The sequence below is a fragment of the Mesoplodon bidens genome (genome assembly GCF_964165515.1).
Source record: "Mesoplodon bidens genome assembly, chromosome: 5".
NCBI lineage: Eukaryota > Metazoa > Chordata > Mammalia > Artiodactyla > Ziphiidae > Mesoplodon > Mesoplodon bidens.
Genome location: NC_138161.1, coordinates 58,061,262 through 58,086,027, shown reverse-complemented (window position 1 = coordinate 58,086,027; position 24,766 = coordinate 58,061,262). Strand labels below are relative to the sequence as shown.

The 24,766-nt window shown below is 37.2% G+C and overlaps 1 protein-coding gene across 22 annotated transcripts in view; it reads left to right on the top strand.

The window, feature by feature from the left end:
• The window catches only part of LOC308618329 (uncharacterized protein), a 465,534-nt gene that overhangs the window by 169,420 nt on the left and 271,348 nt on the right, over positions 1 to 24,766 (top strand). The gene's annotated exons all lie outside the window — the stretch shown is intronic.

The following is a 24,766-nucleotide window of genomic DNA, read 5'->3' as shown; positions in this document are numbered from 1 at the left end:
TTGGTATCACACTGATGCTAACCACGGAAGTGACCACTGTATGGTTGGCTATGGAGAATATGTCATCATGTGGGATTTTCTACAGCAGAGTCATGTATAGAAAATGAGGCAAATTCTTGTGTGTACCAGAAGGTTTCTGGTTTTTATGCTGCAACTTCTTGCCTCCAGGCCACAGCTTCTTGCATTCTAAATTAGTCCACAAATGTTTCGTTACTGAGGGCCTTTATAATTCACACCAACCTTCATGAATACCAATATTAATATATATATTTTTTAATCAAACTACATTAAAAGAATAATAATTCATTTTCTCCGTCTTTCAAACTAAGCAATTATATGGTCTTTCCTCTATTTTTCTGAGCCTATCTTGACAACGTTTCTACTCACTCACTGTCATCTCCACTGTCCTTTTTCTTCTTTGAGCTTGCTGAACTTGTTCCTGCCTCAAAATCTTTGCCCTTGCTATAACTTATGCCTGAAATATTCTTCATCTAGATTAGTTATTCTCAACTGGGGGTGATTTTGCCCCCCAGGGGACATTTGGCAATGTCTGTAGACATTTTTTCATCATCAAAATCTGAGGTGGGGGGTGCTACTGACATCTGGTGGGTAGACACTGGGGATCCTGCTAAACATCCTGCAGTACACAGGACAACCTTCTTCTCTTTCTTATTTGGCCCCAAACGTCAACATTTACAAGGTTGAGAAACTCATCCTTAGATTTTCTCATAACTAATTCTTTATAATCATTTAGAAAGCATTCAGGTTGTAGTTCACACAACACCTATCCAGAAGAGGCTTTCCCTAACTATCCAGTGTAAATGGTTCTGCCCCCCCGTCACCTGATCACTCTTTGTTCTACTAACTTGTTCTTATAGCACTTAGTTTTTCTAAGATTAAAATTTAATATAATGGTTGTTAAATATAAATTTTATAGATAAGGGCTTTACCTCATTCACAATTATATCACTTCTTACAGGAGTGACTGGCACATAGTTGACAATATTTTTGAATGAATATTGGAAGACAGATAAGATCAGTAGGTCATAGTTAAGGGTTATACATACTTAATTCATAAAATTTCAGCTCAAAGGGAAAAGAAAGTTCTTCCAGCTCTCTTATGAAACATGATGGCAGAAAAGCTGTGCTTTCTTCAAGTTTAAAACATCTTGAAGAAGTTATGCTTTTAGTAATGGTAGAATAGATTGTATTGGACTATCCTCACAAATAATAATTATAATCTTTGGACAAAATAATAAAAGCAAATAAACACACACATACACAACTATTCAAAGGCAATAGAGAGTGACAAAACAAAACAAAAACACAACAAAAACAGAAACTGTGGCAGACACTGAACTGGGTCAGTTTGACTTTTATTTGGTTTTTCACCTGAGGATATTCCCCAGTCCAACTTAGTAGAAACAGATGAGCTGAACCAGATGTTGGAATTAGAAGACTAAGACTTTAAAAGCAGCTTTTATAAATATGACAGGGGTGTAAAGGGAATCATGGTCTTAATGAATGATCAGATAAGGAATTTCAGCCTAAAAAAGAATCAAATGGAAATTCTAAAATTTAAGAATGCAATATTTAAAATGGAAAAATTTACTGGATGGGGTTAACAGCTGATTGAGGTGGCAGAAGTGATGTTCAGTGAACTTAAAAAGAGATCAATAGAAATTATACAATCTGAAAAGCAAAGAGAAAAACAGATCCCCAATAATCTTACAATAATATATTTTCATTTCTCCCCTCTTGGTCTATAAGCTTGGTCTTATACATTTTATTTCTGTTTATGCTATCATCCTGATGTTGTATGGTTATTTTTCTTCAGTTCGCTTTTTAAATAGTCAATTATATTTTAAATGTCTTTAAATAACAAGAGAAATGTATGTTTACACACAGAGTTATCATTTCTAGTGCTTTCCATTACTTTGCATGATTCATATTTCTCCATCTTGGATCATTTTCCTTCTTCATGGAAGATTCCTTAAAAATTTTTTGTCTTATAGGTCTGCTGGTGTTGTATTCTTTCAGTGTTTGTATGTCTGGAAAGTCTTGATTTTGCCTTCATATTTCATAGACTTTACTTTTTAGAACAGTTTTAAACTTATAGAAAAAATAAAAGATATTATAGAGAGTTCCCATGGATCTCACATCCAATTTTTTCTATTATTAATATTTTACCTTAGCATGGTGCATTTGCTATAACTGATGAACCAATACTGAAAAGTTTATTCAGATTTTCTTATTTTTATCTAATGCTCATTTTTGTTCCAGTATCTCATCCATTATACCACAATACATTTAGTTGTCATGTCTCATTAGACTCTCTTGGCTGTGATACTCAGACTTTCATAATTTTGATGACTTTAATAGTGTTGAGGGGTACTGGTCAGGTATTTTGTAGAATGCCTGTCTATTGAAATTTGTTTGGTGTGTGTGTACGTGTGTGTGTATTTCATGGTTAGACTGTAGCATCTATGCTTGAAAGGCGTTTTCACTGGATATAGACTTCTAGATTGACAGTTTTATTTTTTTTAAGTGTTATTCCTCTCTATGTATTGTGTCGTTTTTCTCAGGCTGATTTTAATATTTTCTCTTCGTCATTTTTTGAGCAATTTGTTTAATGTGTGACTTAGTGTAGTTATTTTCATGTTTCTTTTGTTTTAGGTTCATTGAGCTTCTTAGCCTGGTGAATTTATATATTGGGTTGGCCAAAAAGTGCCTTCAGTTTTTAAGTAAAAATAAAAGACACATTTTTAAAATTTTCACCAAGAACTTTATTGAACAACGTATTCACCCTTTTGTTCCACTAGCTTCTGCCATTTTTCAGGCAACTTCATAACTCCATCTTCCCAAAACCTTTTATTTTTTTGAGCAAAGAACTGTTCCAGTTGCATTTTACAGTCATCCAGGGAATTGAAATTTTTCCCATTAAGAGGATTTAATAAAAACCTCAATAAATGGAAATCCAAAGGTGCAATGTCTGGTGAATATGGTGGATGAATCAGAACTTTCCAGCCAAGCTGTAGCAGTTTTTGCCTGGTCATCAAATAAACATGTGGTCTTGTGGTCTTGATGAAAGATTATGTGTTTTCTGTTGACTTATTACGGTTGCTTTTCGTCAAGTGCTGCTTTCAGTTGGTCTAATTGGGGGCAGTACTTGTTGGAATTAATCGTTTGGTTTTCCAGAAGGAGCTCATACAAGAGGACTCCCTTCCAATCCCACCATATACACAACATCACCTTCTTTGGATGAAGATTGGCCTTTGGTGTGGCTGATGGTGGTTCATTTCACTTGCCCCACAATCTCTTCCATTCCACGTTATTGTACAATGTCTACTTTTTACCGCCTGTCACAATTTGTTTTAAAAATGGAATGTTTTCATTACATTTAAGTAGAGAATCACACGTGGAAATACAGTCAAGAAGGTTTTTTTCGCTTAACTTATGTGGAACCCAAACATCAAAGCGCTGAACATAACCCAGCTAGTGCAAATGATTTTCAGTGCTTGATTTGGATATTCTGAGTATGCTGGCTATCTCCCAGGTGGTATAACATTGACGGTTCTCAATTAATGTCTCAATTTGATCCCTATGAACTTTAACTGGTCTACCTGACTGTGAAGCGTTGTCCAGTGAGAAATCTCCAGCAGGAAACTTCACAAACCACTTTTGACACATTCAGTCAGTCACAGCACCATTTCCATACACTGCACAAATCTTTTTTCTTGCATTTCAGTTGAGTTTTTACATTTTTTGAAATAATATGCTGAAACTGTTGCTGTTTTTCTTCCATCTTCAATAATAAAATGGCTACACAAAAATTCACCAATTTTGGTAAGTCTTTTTTTAAATGCATGCTGATATGACAGCTGTCACATACAGTCTAACAAAATTGTTTCAAATGAAGTTAAAGACAACTAAGTGCTACTAGAGCCGTCTTATGGAAAAAAACGAACGAAACTTTTGGCCAACCCAATATTTGGAAAAATTTTTGCCACCATTTCTACACATATTTTTTCTCCCCTCCTCTCTCTTCTTTCTTTTTGGTACTCAAATTACACTTGTACTAGGCTGCTGGAATTTGTCCCACATCTCACTGATATTCTGTTCTTTCATATTTGGAATCATTTTTCACTGTGTTTTCTTTTAGATAACTTCTATTTTTATGTCTTCAAGTTTATTAATATTTTCTCATACAATATATAATCTGCTTTTAATCCTATCCAGTTTATTTTCATTTTAGACACTGTAGTTTTCACCCCAAGAAGTTAGATTTGGGTCATTTAATATCTTCTATGTTTCTACTTAGCATGCTTAGTCTTTCCTCTAGCTTTTTGAACAAATAGAATACAGTTGTAAGAACTGTTTTAGTATCCTTCTCTGGTAATTCTAATGTCAGTGTCAGTTCTGGTTTGGTTTTGATTGAACTTTCTTCTCATTATGGCTTACATTTTTATGTTTCTCTGTATGTCATGTAACTTTTTAAATTTTTTCATTTTATTTAATTAATTTTTTTATACAGCGGTTTCTTATTAGTCATCTATTTTATACCCATCAGTGTATACATGTCATGTAACTTTTGATGAGATACTAGACATTGTGAATTTTACCTTGTTGGATGCTGAATATTTTTGTCTTCATAACAATGTTCTTGAACTTTGTTCTGGTGTGCAGTTAGATTACTTGGAAACAGGTTGATACTTTTGATTCTTACTTTTAAAATTTGTTAAGTGGACCAGGACAGCATTCAATATAGAGCTAATTATTTCTCACTACTGAAGCAAGAGCCTACTCTACCTAACGTCCCCATGAAGGTTTTACAGTCTGGTTAGTGGGAAGAGGCATTATGTCATTCCTATGCAGCTTCTGAGGACTGTTCTGTTTTATCCTTTTGGAAAAATTTATCCAGCTTTATGTTAGTTTCCTTACATGCATGCACTGATCAGTACTTTGAGAAAAAATTATAAATTAGACTTTATCCAATTTAGAAATATATGCTCATCCAAAGACACATTTAAGCAAATAAACAATCCATACACTGGGAAAAATATTTTCTAAACACATATTTCAAAGAGGACCTATATCTAGCATACATAATAAAATTACTCTGATGCAATTATAAGACAATCCAATAGACAGTAAGCAAAAGACTTGAACAGATGCTTCAAAAAGGAAGGTAAATGAATGGACGTAAGCACCTGAAGTGTGAGCAACATCATTAGCCCTTAGGGAAATGAAGATTGGAACCACATGAGATAATTCTACACAGACTTTCTAATGGCTAAAATTAAAAGAACTGACTATACAAAATGCTGGTGAGAATTTAGATGAGATAGAATTTGGTGAGAAAATAGATAGAACTAATGGAACTACTATTTGGGAGAGTACAATGTTACTATCATTTTGGCAAAAATGTTTGGCGATTTCTTATGAAGTTAAATGTATACCTACTCTATGACTTAGCAATTTATTTTAAAGCTATTTCTCCAAGACAAACTAAAGTATATTTCCAAAATAAGACTTGTACATGAACATTCATAGCAGCTTTATTCATAAAAGCCCCAAACTGGAAATGATCCAAATACTTATTAAAAGAATTGATAGGGCCTCCCTGGTGGCGCAGTGGTTGAGAGTCCGCCTGCCGATGCAGGGGATACGGGTTCGTGCCCCGGTCTGGGAGGATCCCATATGCCGCGGAGCGGCTGGGCCCATGAGCCATGGCCGCTGGGCCTGCGCATCCGGAGCCTGTGCTCCGCAACGGGAGAGGCCACAACAGTGAGAGGCCCGCATACCGCAAAAAAAAGAAAAAAAAAAAAAAAGAATTGATAAACAAATTGTAGTATAGCAATTGTAGTATAACCATACGATGGAATACTACTCAGGAATAAACTGCTGATATAAACTACCACATGTATGAATCTTACAGAAATTCTGAACAAAACAAGCTGGAAACAAATATATTATGTGATATATTGGCACACATATATTGTGTGATTCCTTTTATGTGAAGTTCTAGAATAGGAAAACTAATTTATGGTAAATAAAAGCAGAGAAGTGGTTGCTCTGGGAATGGGGGATTACAAGGGATCTTTCTGAGATGATGAAAACGTTTTGTCTGTTGATAAGGTATAGGGTTACATGAATATATGCATTTGTCAAAACTCATCAAATTATATACTTAAGATTTATGAATTTCATTATATATAAATTTTACCTAACCTTGTACACTGTTATGCAAATACACAATTATAATTAATAGGCTTCATTTTTGCATTGCTGTGGTTTAACAACTCTGTAACCATTTTGTGTAAATTTGTGTAAGGATTAAGTGAATGAGTAAAAGCAGTGAGAATAATAATGGCAGCCAGATTTTGTGCAGTTAATAACAGATTTACAAAAGTTAAAAGAGTTAACACTTGAATGTATGCTATGGCTTTGGATTGGAATTGGTGATATTAGTATGAATTCATAATTTTGAATAAATATGTGTATATTTATAATATTTTATAATTATATACATATTTATTTATTTATTTTTCTAGCATTGTCCACTGCTGAGAGAGCCTAGAAACAATGATATGCCAGTAACAGTGAACACACTATAGGGTCAAATATTGGTTTCTTCATATAACTCTCCATTAACAGGAACCAGGGCTCCTGGGAGAAATGACTTATTCTGGGGCTGGGATACAAAAAGTACAAGAAAAGTCTGGAATGTCTGTGTGCCAGAAAGTGAGGAAATGATAAAAAGAATTGTGGAGGTATATTAAAAGAACACATAACTTCTCTTGAAGGGAGACCCACTAACCAAACTTGGAAAAATTTGAGCATTAAAATCAATAATGATAGTAATTGACTATAGCCCATTAAATAAAATAAGAAGGCATAGGTTCATATTAACATAAATAAGTAATTGAATAAATAAAAGGGGATGAAGAGAAAGCTCTTTCTGACTCTTGAATGGCACTTAATAAATGTAGAAGGAATGATGAAGTTAGAAATCATCAGTGGATGCTAAAACTAGTGAGGGGGAGTCTGATCAGAATAATGATGATCAGAATAATTATCTCCCCACAAATTATTAATTACAAAGAAAAAATAGTGACTTGGGGGGAAGAAATCTGGCGTGTACTATTTTTTTTTAATTGAAGTAGAGTTGATTTAGAATGTTGTGTTAGTTTCAGGTGTATAGCAAAGTGATTCAGAGATATACATATATATATTATTTTTCAGATTCTTTTCCATTATAGACTATTACAAGATATTGAATATAGTTCCCTGTGCTATATGGTAGGTCCTTGTTTTTTATCTATTTTATGTATATAATGATGTGTACCTGTTAATCCCAAACTCCTAATTTATCCTTCCCTTCCCCCCCTTTCCCCTTTGGTAACCATAAGTTTGCTTTCTATGTCTGTGATTTTATTTCTGTTTTGTAAATAAATTCATTTGTACCATTTTTTTAGATTCCACATATAAGTGATATCATATGATATTTATCTTTCTCTGTCTGGCTTACTTCACTTAGTATTATAATCTCTAGGTCCATCCATGTTGCTACAAATGACATTATTTCATTCTTTTCTATGGCTGAGTAATATTTCATTGTATATATGTACCATATCTTCTTTATCCATTCAACTGTTGATGGACACTTAGGTTGCTTCCATGTCTTGGCTATTGTAAATAGTGCTGCTATGAGCATTGGGGTGCATGTTGGCAGATATCATCTTAACTAAGTGATTAAAACTGTGTGTTCAATATTGGAACAAAAATATTTCATATGCCTTCTGAAATGATACACTAAGGAAGACATAACAACATTTCTATTTTATTCCTGCCCAAGATATCTGACCTGAATCTAATCATGAATAAACATCAAACAAACCAAATTGAGAGACATTCAACAAAAATATTTTTTTTTCATTTTCAAAATAGAAAGCTTGAAAACTTTCTCAGATTAAGGGCGATAAAAGAGAAACAAATGCAATGTATGATCCTGAATTGTATTCTGGACCAGAAAAAGAAAAGTTGTAAAAGATATTATTGAAACAATTGTTGAAAGTTGAATGTGGACTGTGGATTAGAGGATAGTATTGTACGAATGTTAAATTTCCTGATTTTGATCATTATACTATGGCTATGCAAGAGAATGTCCAAAGCTATACAGACTGAGGTATACAGGGGCAAGGGGACATTATATCTCCAACTTACTCTCAGATGGTTCAGAATGATAGAGCAAATGAGACAAAATGTAAACCATTGGTAAACCTAAGCAAAAGGTGAACAGAAGTTTCTTCTGGCTTTTCTGTATGTTTGATATTTTGTCAAAATAAAACAATTATGGGCTTCCCTGTTGGCGCAGTGGTTGAGAGTCTGCCTGCCGATGCAGGGGACATGGGTTTGTGCCCCGGTCAGGGAAGATCCCACATGCCGCGGAGCGGCTGGGCCCGTGAGCCATGGCCGCTGAGCCTGCACATCCGGAGCCTGTGCTCCGCAACGGGAGAGGCCACAACAGTGAGAGACCTGCGTACCGCAAAAAAAAACCAAAACCAAAACCAAAAAAAACAATTATAAAAAGATTTATAATGTAGGTTCAGGGTTCCTGATTGGGAAGCATTGGTCTGGTTTGTATATGGGACGGCTCAAGTCCCTACTCAGAGTTTCTTGACTTCCAGTGCTATCATATTTCCCAATGGAGACCTGCAATATTCTTTTCTCAGAGAGATGTTTAGGTCAATCACTTTAAAACCTTTCCTGGAATGTTGAGTAGAGTGTGAAGATTATTTTTTCTGAGATAATGGAAACATTGTATATATTGACAGGGGCAAGGCCTTCTTTCAAGTGTTTTTACATATATTGTTTCCCCTCATCCTCACAACAATTTAGGATTTGGGTTTTGTCATCACTATTTTAAGCATCAGACAACTGCAACTTGTTCAAAGGACTTGGTTAGTAAGAAGCAGAGTCATAATTTGAAATCTGGTTTATTTAAAGACAAAATCCTAGCCCTCAACCCAAATGCCTCATTCCTTCCCTGACCTCAGGTCTGACTTCTCACACTGAACTGTAATCATTAGTCTCTTTTCCCTCCAGGGAGGGAGCTTGGAGCAAGAGGGTTTCTCTTACTTTCTAACTTTTCTTTTTCTTTGTCTCCAGAACCCAGGACATTGCTTTGCCCATGACAGCTTAGTCAATATATGTAGTCTAAATAAGATTTTTAAGCCCCTCAAAGGCAAAGATTCTGTCATAAATATATATTTTATAGCACCCATTCCACCCAGTATTATGCTAGAAATATAGTGTCCTTAATTACATTAATGGTAAGTTGGATAGGTAAAACTGGTGAAATTTGTGAAACTAATCAGGTGTAAAAGGAGCTTTTCCTTGCAGTATAATTTTGCTTATTAACTAAAATGCAGTGTTTATTTCACATAGTTATTCATTCATTTCAAAGACTATGATAAGCTCCTGTTGAAGAGACTTCATTGGGTCTGCTTTATTTCCATCAGTTAGTATGTAGTAGACCCCTTAGCTGATTCTTCATTTGACTTCTAGTGATTTATTCATTCATGCAGGCCCTAGTATGGTAGACAGGGTACAATGGACACTTCCACTAGTCTTCACAGCACACACCACTATGTTTTTTGCGCAGTGGTATAACTTTCCTTCCTGCTGGTAAGATTTGGTGTTGCTATTCTCCCTGTGAATCAAGACTCTTAGCACATCTGTACACAACATGCAGCAATGCAGAGATGACAAAACCCAGCCCAACACTTGACAAGTAGAGGGTTATTAACATTGGTAATAAGACTACCTGAGCTTGTCTGCAGAGGTCCCTCAGCTTGGGATCATTCACATTCACTGCACATAACGTTCAAACCAGGCTCTTAAATGAGGCAGCTTTAGGGAAGACAATAGAAAGGAAGACAATAGAAACCCTGACAATAGTCTGAAATATTTGGGTAGAAATCCATTCATTCTAATTAAGAGAACCTCTCAGGCCTGCCTCTTGGCAATTAACACAGTTGTGTGTGGTCCTATTATTTGAACTGACCACAGAAGTCTTAGGTTCTACAGGCTCAGGGAGCCCTCTCTCCTCCACAGATCAGCTCTCCTCTCGGTAAACAGATTCTCTTTGACTTGCAACAGCAAACACCTTGAACATATGCATTTCACTCATTACTTGTGCAGCTACAGGCTGAGCATGACCCTGTTATAGAAACAAATCCAGCTGAAAACCACACAATGGCATTGGTTATATACCTATTAGACTTCCTTGAAATATACTTCTTAGGACCAAAAGAAAGAAATGGGATCTTTGCACCATGGGATTAGCTTGGTCTGGTCTCGTTTTTCATTTCTCTTAGTAAAACCACTTTCTCCTTAAACCTAAATTATAAGAACTCAGCTCTTGTCCATAGTAAGAAGTCATCAGAAAGAATGTCAAACTTTGTATTAGAAAGCATGGTGGGAATTTACAACAGTTTTTAATGCAGCTTTTTCCCTTGACAGTTATTATCTTGACAGATGAAGATTAGGGTGTTTAGGAGTGGTAGGCAACTAGATCTTTTATGTGTGGAACAAAAGAAATCTCAAATTGAGTTTCAAAATCTCACATGGTGCCCTTCCTTTGATCTGTCACATTGTGTTACCTTCCATCACATTATTGCACAACTCCTCAAATTTAAAGGAGCCAGCTGTTTCCTTTTCCAGGTCATATACTAATTTAGAAATTTGGTGTGAAGTAATGATGAATAATGGATGAACCAGCTTTCTGAATTGGAGTCCCAGATTCTGAGGGACTTGGGAAATCTTCAGAGCCAGGTGGGATATCTGAACTTGAATGCCAGGGAGAGACCCACCTGAAGGAACCATTAGCTTCTCTACCTGCCTGGCTCTCTACTCACTGCCAGATGGAGTTTGCTTCACTTAGTTTTGAGAACAAGTCATATTGTCATATGTGAAAATGGAGAAATATTTAGTTCTAAATTCTATTTGTATCTAGAAATCCTGCTTTCTTAAATTAACTGCTAATACACAGAACTCTGGCATAAGTTTGGAAAGTACACCATATTGCTTTCAGGAGTCTTTGCTTTGCCAATAAGATCAACCAAAATCTATTTCTGCTTTGCATGCTTGATGTTTGTGTGGGCTTCACATTCTTTTTAGATAAATTTGTCTATTTCTTTGATGAACAAATGACACTGAATTAAGATTTTTTTCTTCAGAAGACTTGCAGTAGTGCAAGGGAGTTGAATCAATACTAAATACTCATTTGGAGTATAGAGTATAGGATTATTGAAGTTTGAGCTTTTGAGCTTTTAAAAATTCCCCCTGAAAAGATATCAGGTAATTTAGAAATTCCCAGCTAATCATAATATTTTACTGCTTCTCTAAATTTTCTCCATCTGTATTCCTTCTGGGAAAGGCATTCCATGGTAGCCTCCTGGATGCAATGGAAAAATAGAGTGATAGTATAGTTAGAAGATTTGAAACTGGTTACGTTACCAACTAAGGGTAATGAAGTGTGGCTTCAAATTATCCTGCTGTGGGGCTTCTCTTAATTTTCTTAAGCCTTGTGTTGTCAGAGCTTTTAATCTATTAAAATATAGATGATGTTTTATTAGATTTATAGATGACCCAAAGATGGGAATGATAGTGAATATGCTAGATGAGAGAATCAGGACCAAAAGGATCTCCACAGGCTGAAATAAAGGCTGAGTCTATCAAAATGAACAAATTTGAGCTCTTGCTTTTGGGCCCGAAGATAGCTTCACAATACCTAATGTAGGAGTTGTTTCTTTAGCAGAGTAAAGAAGGGATCTTGCATCACAGTAAGTGCAATGTGAGGCAGCAATGTGATGTGGCTACACAATAATATTATAATTTTAGATATATTGCTAGATGCACAGTACAAAGATGAAGAAAGTGACAGTGTGTTCCTGTTGGTTCAAAACCTGGGGAGTTCCTGTGGTGGTATCTGAAACTACTCCTCCACTACATGTACACAAGGAGAGGCAAAAGAAAGAGGCAGGCTACTCCCGATCAGTTGGCAGTAAGTTTAATAAGCAAGGAAACGTACATATGGGGGCTTGTCTTGGGCAGCCATGAGAGAGTAGATCTCTGCACCCATCTGCCAAAATGTTGAACATTTATGTAGAGGCCTTAATGGTGTTCAGTCATGTATCCAGTCCAGATGGTCTCAACAACACATTCCTCTCTCTAGGTGTATCCTTGAAAATGGCTCTGGCTGTAAGAACAGTGGGCAGGAGATTCCAAGGACAGAGTTGGGGGTGAGGAGACTCTGATTGCCTGGGTCCAGGTTATTCTGGGTCAGCTGGCCTTCGCATCCTCTTGATGATCTCTTCCAACTGTTCTCTTGGTATATTATTGGTCTTCACAATTTGTAAGACAAAGACAAGCTATAGTGTGATAAGCATCAAGCAACATGGTATCTTACATGGGAAAGTCAAAGCTATGACAACTTTAACCAGGAGATAAACTTCAAATTGATTTGATGCCAGTATTTGTAAGAAATGTCAAATGTAAGAAGGATCAGACCTTCTTGAGATGACTTCAGTGAGTAACTAGGAGCAGTGGGCAAAAGTTACGGGGAGATGGACTTATATAACTTAGAATAAGGGGCTTTCTAATCGGGGTGGCAAAAGATGAACAGGCCACCTTGCTGGAAACATTCAAACCAAAGCTAAATGCTTACTTTGAAGAAACGTTATAGGGAGAATTCAGATGGCAGTTGAATTTGATAGCTGGTTGTGGCTATTTTTTCCCTGAAATTCCTCACTATTCATCTTATAATGATAATATGCCCAAGTGAAAAACCTCGTGAATTTGAACTTTGGTGAGAAATTACTGTCCATTATACATAAAAAACAGTTATGATATAGAGATGATAGAACAGTAATCCCAGCAAGTCCCTGTTTTTGGAAATTTTTAAGCATAGGAAAGATAATTACTATCTTGACTTAGAAACTTTCGTGGTTACAGACTGACACCTGAAGCAGTTAGTCTCTTGGACCATCTATGGTCACTTGTGTACCAAGGATCTGTATCCTCTCTTTAAAGGTGTTGTTGGTCAGACCTTTTTCTACAAGTCTTTAACCTCAATCAACCTTGTATACTTTCACTTTGTGACATGGAATGGGCTTCTCATAACCTCTGGCTCATGCCAGGCAGAGAAAAAAAGCCTGGTCTATAATTGTTTGCTTCCTCCTCATGCGTTGCTCCCCATGCCCTCTTATCTTGAATGGTTTCAAGGATGTGAGTTAGAACATATGATTTGATACTTGCTAGTATTATAAGTTCTATCTGTTAGAAAAAGATATTCATAACTCTAATACTAAGATTCTTTGACATATGGTGAGAAGAAAATAGTGATGAAATTATTCCGAGAGCATAGACAACCAATTTGAATTAAAGTTATATGATTTTGGCTCCTTTACCTTGATGTGTACATTTGGGGAGAAGGGACGGGAGGATACAGAATCAAGGTCAGGGAGGGTCACAGTAATGTTCACTGGCAGTTAGCCAGAATTTACTGATCATCAAAGTTACCTGGGGATTAAAAATGCTCTGGGAAAGTTTCTGATTCAGTACCTTTGGAATGGGGCTGAGGAAGCTGTGTTTTTAACAAGTATCTCTGGGGGTTCTTATGATCAGACAAGGAAAATGCTATTCTAGACAATTTCAACTTACAGTTCAAGCAGGGTAGAAAACTGTAGATGGGAAGGATGCTGTAATAGACCAACCTGGTATACAAGTTAAAAAAGACATCACTGTTTTCCAAAAAGATATCCAGAATTGACCTGCTCATTTATGCAAGTGGCACTACCTAAAAACTTTATGTTTAAGTCTTTAAATCATGAATTATTGAATCGACTCATGTATCCTACTTCTGCCAGAACATTTCTTTCCCTCTGTCTTTTGGAAAGAGTCTCAGGTAAGCTATTTGCCATGCATGAATCCATCTTGTTACTTTCAACACAAATAAGTTTTTCTTTTTTCAAGTAACAACCAAGCCACTAGCAGATGATTTAATGAGCAACATGTGCCTTCTCCTTGTGAAGGAAAACAGAGGGAATCATCAGCTGCTAACTGTGATGTGTGGGAGGAGATTTAGTCAATTCTTTCTCCTCTGCTCTTGCCAACTATTTCTCATGTCCTTGTTCCTTCCTTTCCCTTATTTTTCATAGAGTGGCCATTTGGTGCTTTTCCTTCTTAATTCATGTCCTCCCTTATGGGCACAGTTATAACACTCAACTGTGCTTGAGTTGGCTGCTAAGTCTTTTTCCCCTCAGAATAAAATCTGAGACAAAAACTTGAAAGGATACATTATCAAGACTATATTTTGATGAATGCAAATTATCTTCCTCTCTTTCTTTTTCTCACAAAAATACCCATAACCTTTATGAAACAGACTTCCTTGAGTATCTTTTTTAAATGCAGAGGTATGACTTCCAGAGCAAGTAGAAATGATTCAGAGATATACATATATATATATATATTATTTTTCAGATTCTTTTCCATTATAGACTATTACAAGATATTGAATATAGTTCCCTGTGCTATATGGTAGATCCTTGTTTTTTTATCTATTTTATGTACATAATGATGTGTACCTGTTAATCCCAAACTCCTAATTTATCCTTCCCTTCCCCCCCTTTCCCCTTTGGTAAGTTATAAACTCCGGATGACCGTGAACTTTCCACCAACAATTGTTCAGTTCTCACGAGTCTTTGCTGTTCAGCAAATGAAGAAAGGATCTCAATGACTACTGTAATTTCAAGTGTTGACAATAGACAAGAGATCTAGACATGAATGTTAATTTCCTTCTTTTTCCCTACTTTTAAGGAGGAAATATTCAAAAGAATAGGCTGAAGAGATGATGAGATTAAATAGGGTGGTTTATACTGAGAAATGACACAAAGATGAATCATGGGAAATACTTCTGGTAAATTCCCTACTATTTGAATTGAAGTTCACATCACTTAAAATGGCACTTAGAGTTTGGGACTCCTCTGTGCTCTTCCTGACTGTGACATTGCATGCAAAAGACATTTATTATTTTTCTCTTGGTATCTACATTGCTATTCCTTGTGTTTGAGGACAGAACCTGGCAATATTCTTTAAGATTATTTGAAGGTCAGAAACAACTTGAATCCAGCTCTATGAGTCACATTATTTTATAAAATTCCTCCTCTTAAAAATTCTGTTTCTCACCATTTGAAAATGTCCTTTAAATGATTTTCACGCTATGTAATATTGAGTCATGTAAAACTGAATATTTCCCTGCAAAAATCTGGTAGCATTGTTTCAAGAAGTCTTGTTGTATTACTTTCCAATAATGACTTTAAATAATGAGTTTAAAAAATTCTTTGTATTTGATTGCATTGTTTTAAAAAATCTTATTGATATATAAAGCTTTTATATTATTTTCTTCTAGAAATTTTCTCATCTTTCAATTAATATTTATATTAGTGTTTGCTATTTAATATCCCTTTATGCTTTACAAATCAAACATATGGATATTACAAATGTAATCTTATTAATATATTTATATTTGTAAATTATTTTGTTTTATGTATAGATGAAGAGGGTAATAGTACACACATATATGGACACATGCAAATTAGATAAGATATCTTGTAAATGACTTGAGATTTAGTGAGAGAGGTAAAGTCATTTGTCCAATGTTACATTGTCAGGGAATGGCTCAGCTAGTTTGCAGGCTCGGCTTCTTTGACTCCATGTCCAATGCTATCTCTGCTTACATTAATGGTAATTGCTACTGTTGCTTTTGTTTTAAACATATTGTATAGCTTATTTGAATTTCTCTTTTGTAATTTATTGGCATTTGTTTCTTTAATTCGTCTAATTTTTAAGCTGCTGGTGGCTTATAGAGTGAATTATGTAATTTCTTCAAAACTTGTATTTAAGTAATAATCACTAAATTGGTTTGCAACCTAAAGATCAGTTTATTGGGGCTTCCCTGGTGGTGCAGTGGTTGAGAGTCCGCCTGCCGATGCAGGGGACACGGGTTCGTGCCCCGGTCCAGGAGGATTCCACATGCCGCGGAGCGGCTGGGCCCGTGAGCCATGGCCGCTGAGCCTGCGCGTCTGGAGCCTGTGCTCCGCAGCGGGAGAGGCCACAGCAGTGAGAGGCCCGCGTACCGCAAAAAAAAAAAAAAAAAAAGATCAGTTTATTTAACTGATAGCTGCTGCTCTAATTAGTGATGCCTAGTAAATCAGATGTGCAGATGTTTAAGGAAGTCAGATAAGGATACAAAAGAGCATAAACCAACATGCATTTTAGCTTATTAAGTTCACTGAAAATTTACCAATTTGGATAATATTGGGGAAAATTATGAATAAGTTGTTAAAATTTCTCAACCAGAAAACATTAATTCCCTAAATATTATAAAGCGTATAGTATAGCATGAAAAAATATGCATATTTTAAAATACTTGTGACCTTTATTTTCAAGTATACACAGTAAACTGAACTTACAGAATTATTTATTGAGAAGTATGTATGAGAGAAGTAGTACGGGGTAGTTGAAAGAAATAGGTTTTCCAGTGAAGTGCCCGTTTTCCAGTTTTATTCATATTTCTGAATGTAAACTCTTTCTTTATAAAACGATGTTACTAACACCCACTCCACAGGGGATTAAATGAGATCCTATAAGTAAACTGCCTATCAGGAAATCGTTGATCAATCCCTCCTTCCCTGTTGCTGCTCCTCGTTTGCTTTCTCAGTACTGTTCTGAGATACAGCAAAGAGAAAAGACAGGCTACAGACTGCATTTCTTGAACCTTAGTTGAAACGCATCTTTTTGGTGATATACCCCTCGATACTTCCTTTTTGTTTTTCTTCATTCATTCACTTACCTATCATATATTTATCAAGTGCTCATGATATGCCTGGTACTGTGTGGTGGATAGAAGCAATAAGGAACACATGCTTGAATTACTGGCTGAGGTCGTAAAGGTAGTTTGTCTGACTCCAGTCCAGGCCTTTTTACATCGCCCATGCTGTAAAGCAAGAAAAGCAAGAATCGTACAAGGGAACCAAGAGTGAACTCTTATAAACAAGTGTGTAATTAAAATTCAAACTGTTACCCATAAATACTTGGGGAATCTCAGCAAGCGGACTGACCCATCAGGCTGGAGGTGCTGTGGTGGGGGTCGATGGGAGCCAGTGGGTTTGGGGGGGTTGGGAAACATAAGATGTTCCCTGGAGGGAGGGCGTGGAGGCAAGAAATCACATGTTCTTATCTAAGAGTGAAGTGGCCAACATAATGCGTGGAAGTTCATGTTGTAAAATCACCTGAAATAAGACTATTAGGTGGAGATGAAGTTTGATTTAGGGAAACTTGAAAATGAAACAGATACATTTTTGTTATAATAATGATAGTTAATATTTATTGCACATTAACTGTGTGTCAGGCATTATTCTAAATGCTTTTAATATAGTAACCCATTTAATCCTTGTTATAAGACTATGGTATAGTTATTATTATTATCATTTAACAGAGGAGGAAACGGAAGCACAGAAGGTTTGACTCACTTGCCAAAGGCCTTACAGCAAAACTGTTGCAGAGCTGGCCTTTGAATTCAAGTAGTCTGACTCCAGAATCCACGCTTTTTTTTTTTTTTTCCTGTGGTACGCAGGCCTCTCACTGTTGTGGCCTCTCCCGTTGCGGAGCACAGGCTCCTGACGCACAGGCCCAGCAGCCATGGCTCACGGGCCTAGCCGCTCCGCGGCATGTGGGATCCTCCCGGACCAGGGCACGAACCCCTGTCCCCTGCATCGACAGTCGGACTCTCAGCCACTGCGCCACCAGGGAAGCCCCCAGAATCCACGCTTTTATTACTTTTGTTACAGTAACTATCTCATAAGCATGGTGTAGGAAGGAAATGACAGTTTTTGATGAGGGGACTGAAGCAACTAAAGCTATACATAGGGAAGTGTGTATTTTGGGGAAGAGTAAGATCAGAGACCCCAGGTGGCATTTCAGTAATGAGTCTATAGGGTCTATAGCCTAGGGTGGGGTTATTGGAATGGAGACTTCGGGAACTTACTACATGTGAGCTATGAGGATAAAAGTAATTCTAAGTTGCTCCAAGTTATTAAGACTGATTGCTTTGGCAGAAGGATGGTGCCATTGACAAAGATAGGGAAATTAGGGCAGGTGGCAGTGTTGGGGAAAAGCACAATGAATTTGGCTTTATACACACAGATTTTGATTTAGCTTTTGAACTTGTGAGGCTAGCACTTGGGAAGGATTGAGAGATAGATAGGAAAGTTTTGGGAGTCATTAGCAATGAGATGACAGTGAGAGTCACAAGCATAGATGCACTCACTCTCCAAGGGAGAGACTGTGAAGAGAAAAGAACAGATGGAGCAGGTTAATAAGTAACACCGGCTAATGGCTACCCAAAGGTTGCCAAGCAAAGAACCTGCCAGATTTGTTTAAACAATAGTTTTTAAATTGTGTTTACACTAGTAATTTGCTTAGCAAACCCTGTCCTCCGCATAGTTTATGGGGAACTGGGCAACTGAGAATCAGTTTCAACAGTCAAAAGTTAGAGTTCTGAGGAAGCCAAATAAATGAAGTTTGTACTAAACACACCCCCTCCTCCCCCATCCCTACCATCACCTTACTCCTCTTAGTATGTACCCCTCATCTTCCCAAAGGAACCACATAATTCTCGTATTGAATCGTCTCTCTCCTGAAAGCTTCCTTTTATTTTTTTACCTAAAAGACAATTAAAACAAATTCAGTGGTTCAGCATTTTACCCATTATGGATTTAATAGTCCTCATTTATTAAGGAGCTTACATGGACTCTTTTTCTTCCCCCTTAAAATATTTACAATAGTCTATTACTCATTCTGAACTTTAAGTCACTTAGCTTTCCCTGGAAATAGCAATCCATTTTATGTATCACTTTTTGTTTACCAACATTTTATCCTTCATTCTCCAGTCTTCAGACAAAAAAGGTTACTGATACTTTTTCTACTTCCTTTAAAAATAGAAAATGTTTATACATTATATATGTTATTTTATTCCAATGTGTAATTCTTTAAAATATGCCTTATCCCAAGTGACTTCCCTGAATTGTGTACTCTATTAATCAAAGCTTAATTTACTAAATGCCACCCTCAAATTACATCTTGATTCCTTCCTTTTTTTTAATTGAATACTAGGTCCTTCCAAAATGGTCATTTTGTCTTTTTTGGTGACCCTCCACAAATCTTTGATGATGCTCAGTTATATGGCTTGATCATTTTATTAATAAATAATAATAATAATAACCCATCACATTACTATGGTTTTGAACTTAATTATGAGCAGTGTACTATGTATTTTTAATCTTCTTTTGAATCTTCAAACTGACCTTTAACTTCTTTTGATAGAGCTTTAGCTAAACATCAGCCTCCTCATAATCAAATTGCTTATAATTTCCATATCATTTGTTTCCAGATGGTGAGGGTTCCATTGTGCCTACTTTTCATGATGAGCTGCCTTAATTTCTTTTAGACTTCAGATCACAGGGCTGGAGGTGCTGACAGTAAGGCTATCTTAAAGAATAAGCTGGGCTTCCCTGGTGGCGCAGTGGTTGAGAGTCCGCCTGCCGATGCAGGGGACACGGGTTTGTGCCCTGGTCTGGGAAGATCCCACGTGCAGCGGAGCGGCTGGGCTCGTGAGCCATGGCCATGTCCAGCCAGTTGTTTTTTTTTTTAATGTTTTTTTTTCTTTTCTTTTTAAAAATATTTATTTATTTAGGCTGTGTTGGGTCTTGGTTGCAGCATGTGAGATCTTTATTTATGCACGCGAGCTCTTAGCTGCGGTATGCATGTGGGATCTAGTTCCCTGACCAGGGATCGAACCTGGGCCCCCTGCATTGGGGAGCACAGCGTCTTAGCCACTGGACCGCCAGGGACGTCCCAGTAAGGCCATCTTAAAGGAGTGGTGCTGCCATTAGCACTTCTTTGCCTGCTGCAAATCTCTGCAAACCACGAAGAGACAGATTGGGACAGAGCTTGCATATCTACCAGGTTAGACTTTGAAATTTCTTAGTGGATCCTGGTTGATGGTTGGGACTCTGTGGTTTATGGCAGCATTTCTCAAAATGTATGCCTAAATGCTGTAGTGTATAAATAAATGTTACAAATAAAAGGAATTTTATAGTCCAATATGTAAAATTCTGGGTTTATCAATGTTGAGAAGTTGTCCCTGCTCTCTGACTTCTCAGAGCCCTCAAATACACTAATACGTATTGTGAACTTCCATGAGGGAGATGTTTTGTCTTCTGCATCCCTAACTTTTTCCCCCTTCTTGCATATTATAGGACCATTTCATCAGACCACATTTTAGGAAATGCAGGTCTAGTTATAGTTTCCAATATAAACATTTTTGATGGGTTGATTTGTTTTTTCCATTAGTTTTCCTTAATACCAGGACCATATTTTAACTTTGAATATTTTGTCCTAAACTTACTTTAATTTCTCCATTTCTCAGTGAAACTGTAGACAACCAGTTTAAGTTTTTACCTTTGCAAACTATTTTAAAATTTCATTAATAGTTAGAGCAGCCTGGAGCTTTTGTTAAGTTGTATAGTTTTTTTCCATAACAGGAAATTACTGTCCTCAGTATTCAAAAATTATTTTTACTGACATCATCACTAAATGCATTTATTTGAGAAATACTTATTGAGTACATACACTCAGTCATAGGGTAAACAGCCTTTCCAGTCTGCCTGGGACTGAAGCAGTTCTGAAGACACAGGGCTTTGTGTGCTAAAACTGGGGAACTGCCAGACAAACTGACACTAGTGTGTCACCCTCAGCAATGTAGCAGTAAACAAGGACATTCTAGACAAAGGAAACAGCATGTATCATTGCCCTGAGGCAGGAACAAGTTCATTTTAGCCAAGAATAGAAGTGTTAAAGGGGTTTCTGTCAGAGAGATAGGTAGAGGCCAGGTCATGTAATGCCATATGTTGAGAATGGGAGTATGATTTTATTTTATGGACAAATGGAAGCAACTGGAGGATTTTTTAGTAATGACATGATGTTTTAAATAAAAAAAAATCACTCTGGTGAATGAGTGGAAAATGTACTATAAGGTAAAAAGAGGTTATTGTAGGAAGTCTAGGTGATAGATGATGGTATCACAGAGGAATAACTAGGAGGGTGATATAATTAGGAAATATAATTGACTGGAATTGCTTAGCAATGGTATCTGGGGTACACCTTAATTTTAGGACAGGTGAAATGGATGGATGGAGGTGTCATTTACTGAGATGGAGAATATCAGAGTAGGTACGGTTTTGGCAGGGAGAGTATTGTGGATCATGATTTCTGATTTGGAAGTGTAAAGTTGAATTGCAGGGCAGCAATCAAATGGAAATGTCAAGCGGAGAGTTGGATATAGAAGTCTGGGTTTATTGGAGAGGTCAGACATAGAGCAATATATCCATCAGCACATAGATAGTATTTAAGGTGATGGGACTCTATGATACTACCCAGGTGGAGAGTTTAAAAAGTAAAGTAAAGGGGCCCCATGAGTGAGCCTTGAGGTGCTCCAATAATTTAGATGTTATGTTACTTCTTCTGAAAAAATTTACTCCCTCAGTCCAGACTCTGAAAATAAAGATTAGCCAAAGTCTATTTGGAACCATCTTGGAGAGAGTGCATTCAAATTCCTGATGACCAGCCTTAGTTTGTAAACAGATTTATCTGTAGAATGGAAGAGGTGACCCATCAGGCTATGGCAGCTAGATGAAAATTCCTCCTGAGAGTGAAGCATTTATTTACTTTGTCCTTCTTTGATAGTTACATTTTGGAAAAAGAGAACTGTGGTCCCAAGTGGGTCTTAAAGAACACCTATGAAGTCATGAAAGTACCACATACCTATATCTGGAAACATGTACCCTCATTATTGATGCTTACATGTTTGGTATGTTTCAAATATAAGCCAGTAAAAATAAATATAATTTTAAAATATCTGTACCAGTCCCTGAAGTATATACGAAAGAGAGAAAAACATGCTTTAAAAGGATGTAGGTTCTGTATCCAGTATTGCCGGATAGAAGTCAGGGGAGGGCTCTTATGGGAAGGGACCTTTGGGATCTATCACAACCATGGCTTTTCTCTTGGCAGGTGTATCCCTTCTGTGGAGAGAGATGATTCATCAGAATGTACAGTCTGATGAAAAATTCCATGTAATTTCCTGTGTTTTAGTTTTGTTTCACTAATAGCTTTGGAAATTTATTTAGTTTTCTCAAGTAGTTTTTCCCAGTGGGAAGAGAAGACATCAATGAGCAGTATATTTCTCACAGAAAATTAATAAATAAATTGGCACTTTTGTAGAAATTAGTCTCTGGGGCTCAGGAAGCATGAGAAATTTTTCTGAGGATGGTGTACTCCTATGAGCCAAACGTCCAGGTTTTGGACCTGAGAGAAGTGAAGGACCCATCAGGGAATGGCAGAACCCAGCAAGCGAGGGTATCTGAAAGAGCTTAGTGTGTGTCACAGCTGCCTTCACCTCACAGGCTCAGGTGAAGTCTCTTTCTTCCTTGGCATCTGCTTCAAAGTTTATTTTGAGCATCTGCCTCCCAAACCTGTTTCCTCTTTAGGGTCTGTGATGTGTCATACATTTTTGATTCTGGCCATTCCTTTTATATTGAATTTTGGGCCCTTTTTTGCTCATGCAGACACACTCTCCCCACCTTCTCACAGGGATCAAAACTGTGGCCCCCCAAAACAACTCCAACTGAATTCTAGAGCTGCCTCTGTCTCACCTCCTGTCTTCCTCAGATGCCTTAGGACTCAGCACAGGATTTCAAGCAATGTAGCCCTGAGGAGACATGGTTAAAATTAGTTTGCTGGATTTGTCTAGGGCTCTTTTCAGTTTTCTAGAAATTAGTGAAGTGTCAAGAGAACTTAAATAATATGAGCCAATTTTTTTGTGTGTGTGTAAAACTTACATCCTTTCAAATGAGTGACCCTTGAGGTGCTGAGTTTAGTTGGTACATGGGCTTCCTAGGGCTGGCGTAACAAAATATCACAAACAGATGACTTAAAGGAACAGAAATGTATTGTCTTACAGAAATCCAAAGTCAGTGTGTCAGGAGGGCCATGATCCCCCCAAAGGCTCTAGGGAAGGATTGTTCCTTGCCTCTTCCTGGCTTCTGGTGGTGGCTCTCAATTGTTGGCATTTCTTGGCTTGCAGCTATAGTTCATCAGTCTCTGTTTCCATTACCGCATGGTGTTCTCCCCTTGTGTGCCTATGTTTCCATGTCTATTCTCCTCTTCTTATAAGGACAACAGTCATCTGGGATTAAGGCCCACCCTAATGAACTCATCTTAACTTGATTACATTTGCAAAGACCCTATTTCCAAATAAGATTTTATCCACAGGTACCAGTGTAAGGACTTTAACATATCTTCCTGGGGAGACACAATTCAACCCCTAGCATTCGGTATAGAGACCAGACTTAAGATTTAGAGTAAGTGTTGAGAAAATATCCCATCATTATCTGGACATGAAGATATGGACCTGGCTCCTCTGACTGCAGGTATTATCACACATGCTCCCTTTTCTCAAAGAGGACTCTTCCTCTTAACATTATAGCAGAATAAGAGTTTGTCATTGTTTCACCCTTGGAAATTTATTTTGCCCCATATCGTTGTTTCATTGGGATATCTAGACATAACACATAAACTCGCCAAGTAGGTAAAATAAAGAAAACATTTATTTATTGACTTTTGAGCTTCAGAAGCTAAGGACCTTGAATAAAACAACAGAGTTGGATAAATGCTTCCTGATACAAATTTTTCCTGCGTCAGTGGAGGCGAAAACTCTATGCTTTGGAGGGAAAGGGAAGAGCTCTAGAGGAGTATAATATAAACAGTGAAACTGAGGGAATAAAAACAATAGAAGGAGTTGCTGGTATGGATCTCTGAGAGAAGACCCTACCTCTGCCTCCTCAGGTTGGTGAGGTCAATAGCATTCTTTTACAGATTCAGGATATGAGAGTAAAGGAGCCCTGTACTCGCTTGTTTTCTGGGAGCCCTGGGCATGGCAGCTTTACAGATATTTTCCTGTATTATCGTTATGTCAAATCTCCATGAAAGAGAGTTTCAAGGGGTACTGAACAGAGAGGTCCTGAGATAGCCTCAGAATGGGTCAGCAGTATTTTTTGTAAATCTGGGAAGTGTGTAAAGGACAGGTAGGAGGCCTAATAGACTTGATGAAGTCTTGAGGCAAGGATGACTGTGCAGCTAGATATCAGATGGAAAGGTGGATGACCCTGCAGTTTTTGGTGTTAAGAGCGTAGTGATGGTGGAGGTGACAATGTGATAATAAATCTTTCAGTAAATACCAGGGACAAGACAATTCTCCTGACCAGATAGCTTAAGGCTACGTAGTCCAGGAAAGGAAATGAAACTTCATGGGAAAGAGCAAAGGAAGAAACCCTGAGATGATGGGGAGTTAACTCCAAACTACCCAAGATTACCTTTTTACTACCTGACAGGATGAGGTCTCAAGATAGAAACTAAGTTCATTTATAGAAAAATAAAGTTACCTCCTTTTGTTGCCTCAAATACCATACCTACTACAACGTCTCTGCAGTAAACAGATGAGCAAGTAAACATCTTACTCATCTTTCCTGGGAAAAAGTAAACATCTTTTCCCAGTAAACAAATGAGCTCCAAGGTACTCTGC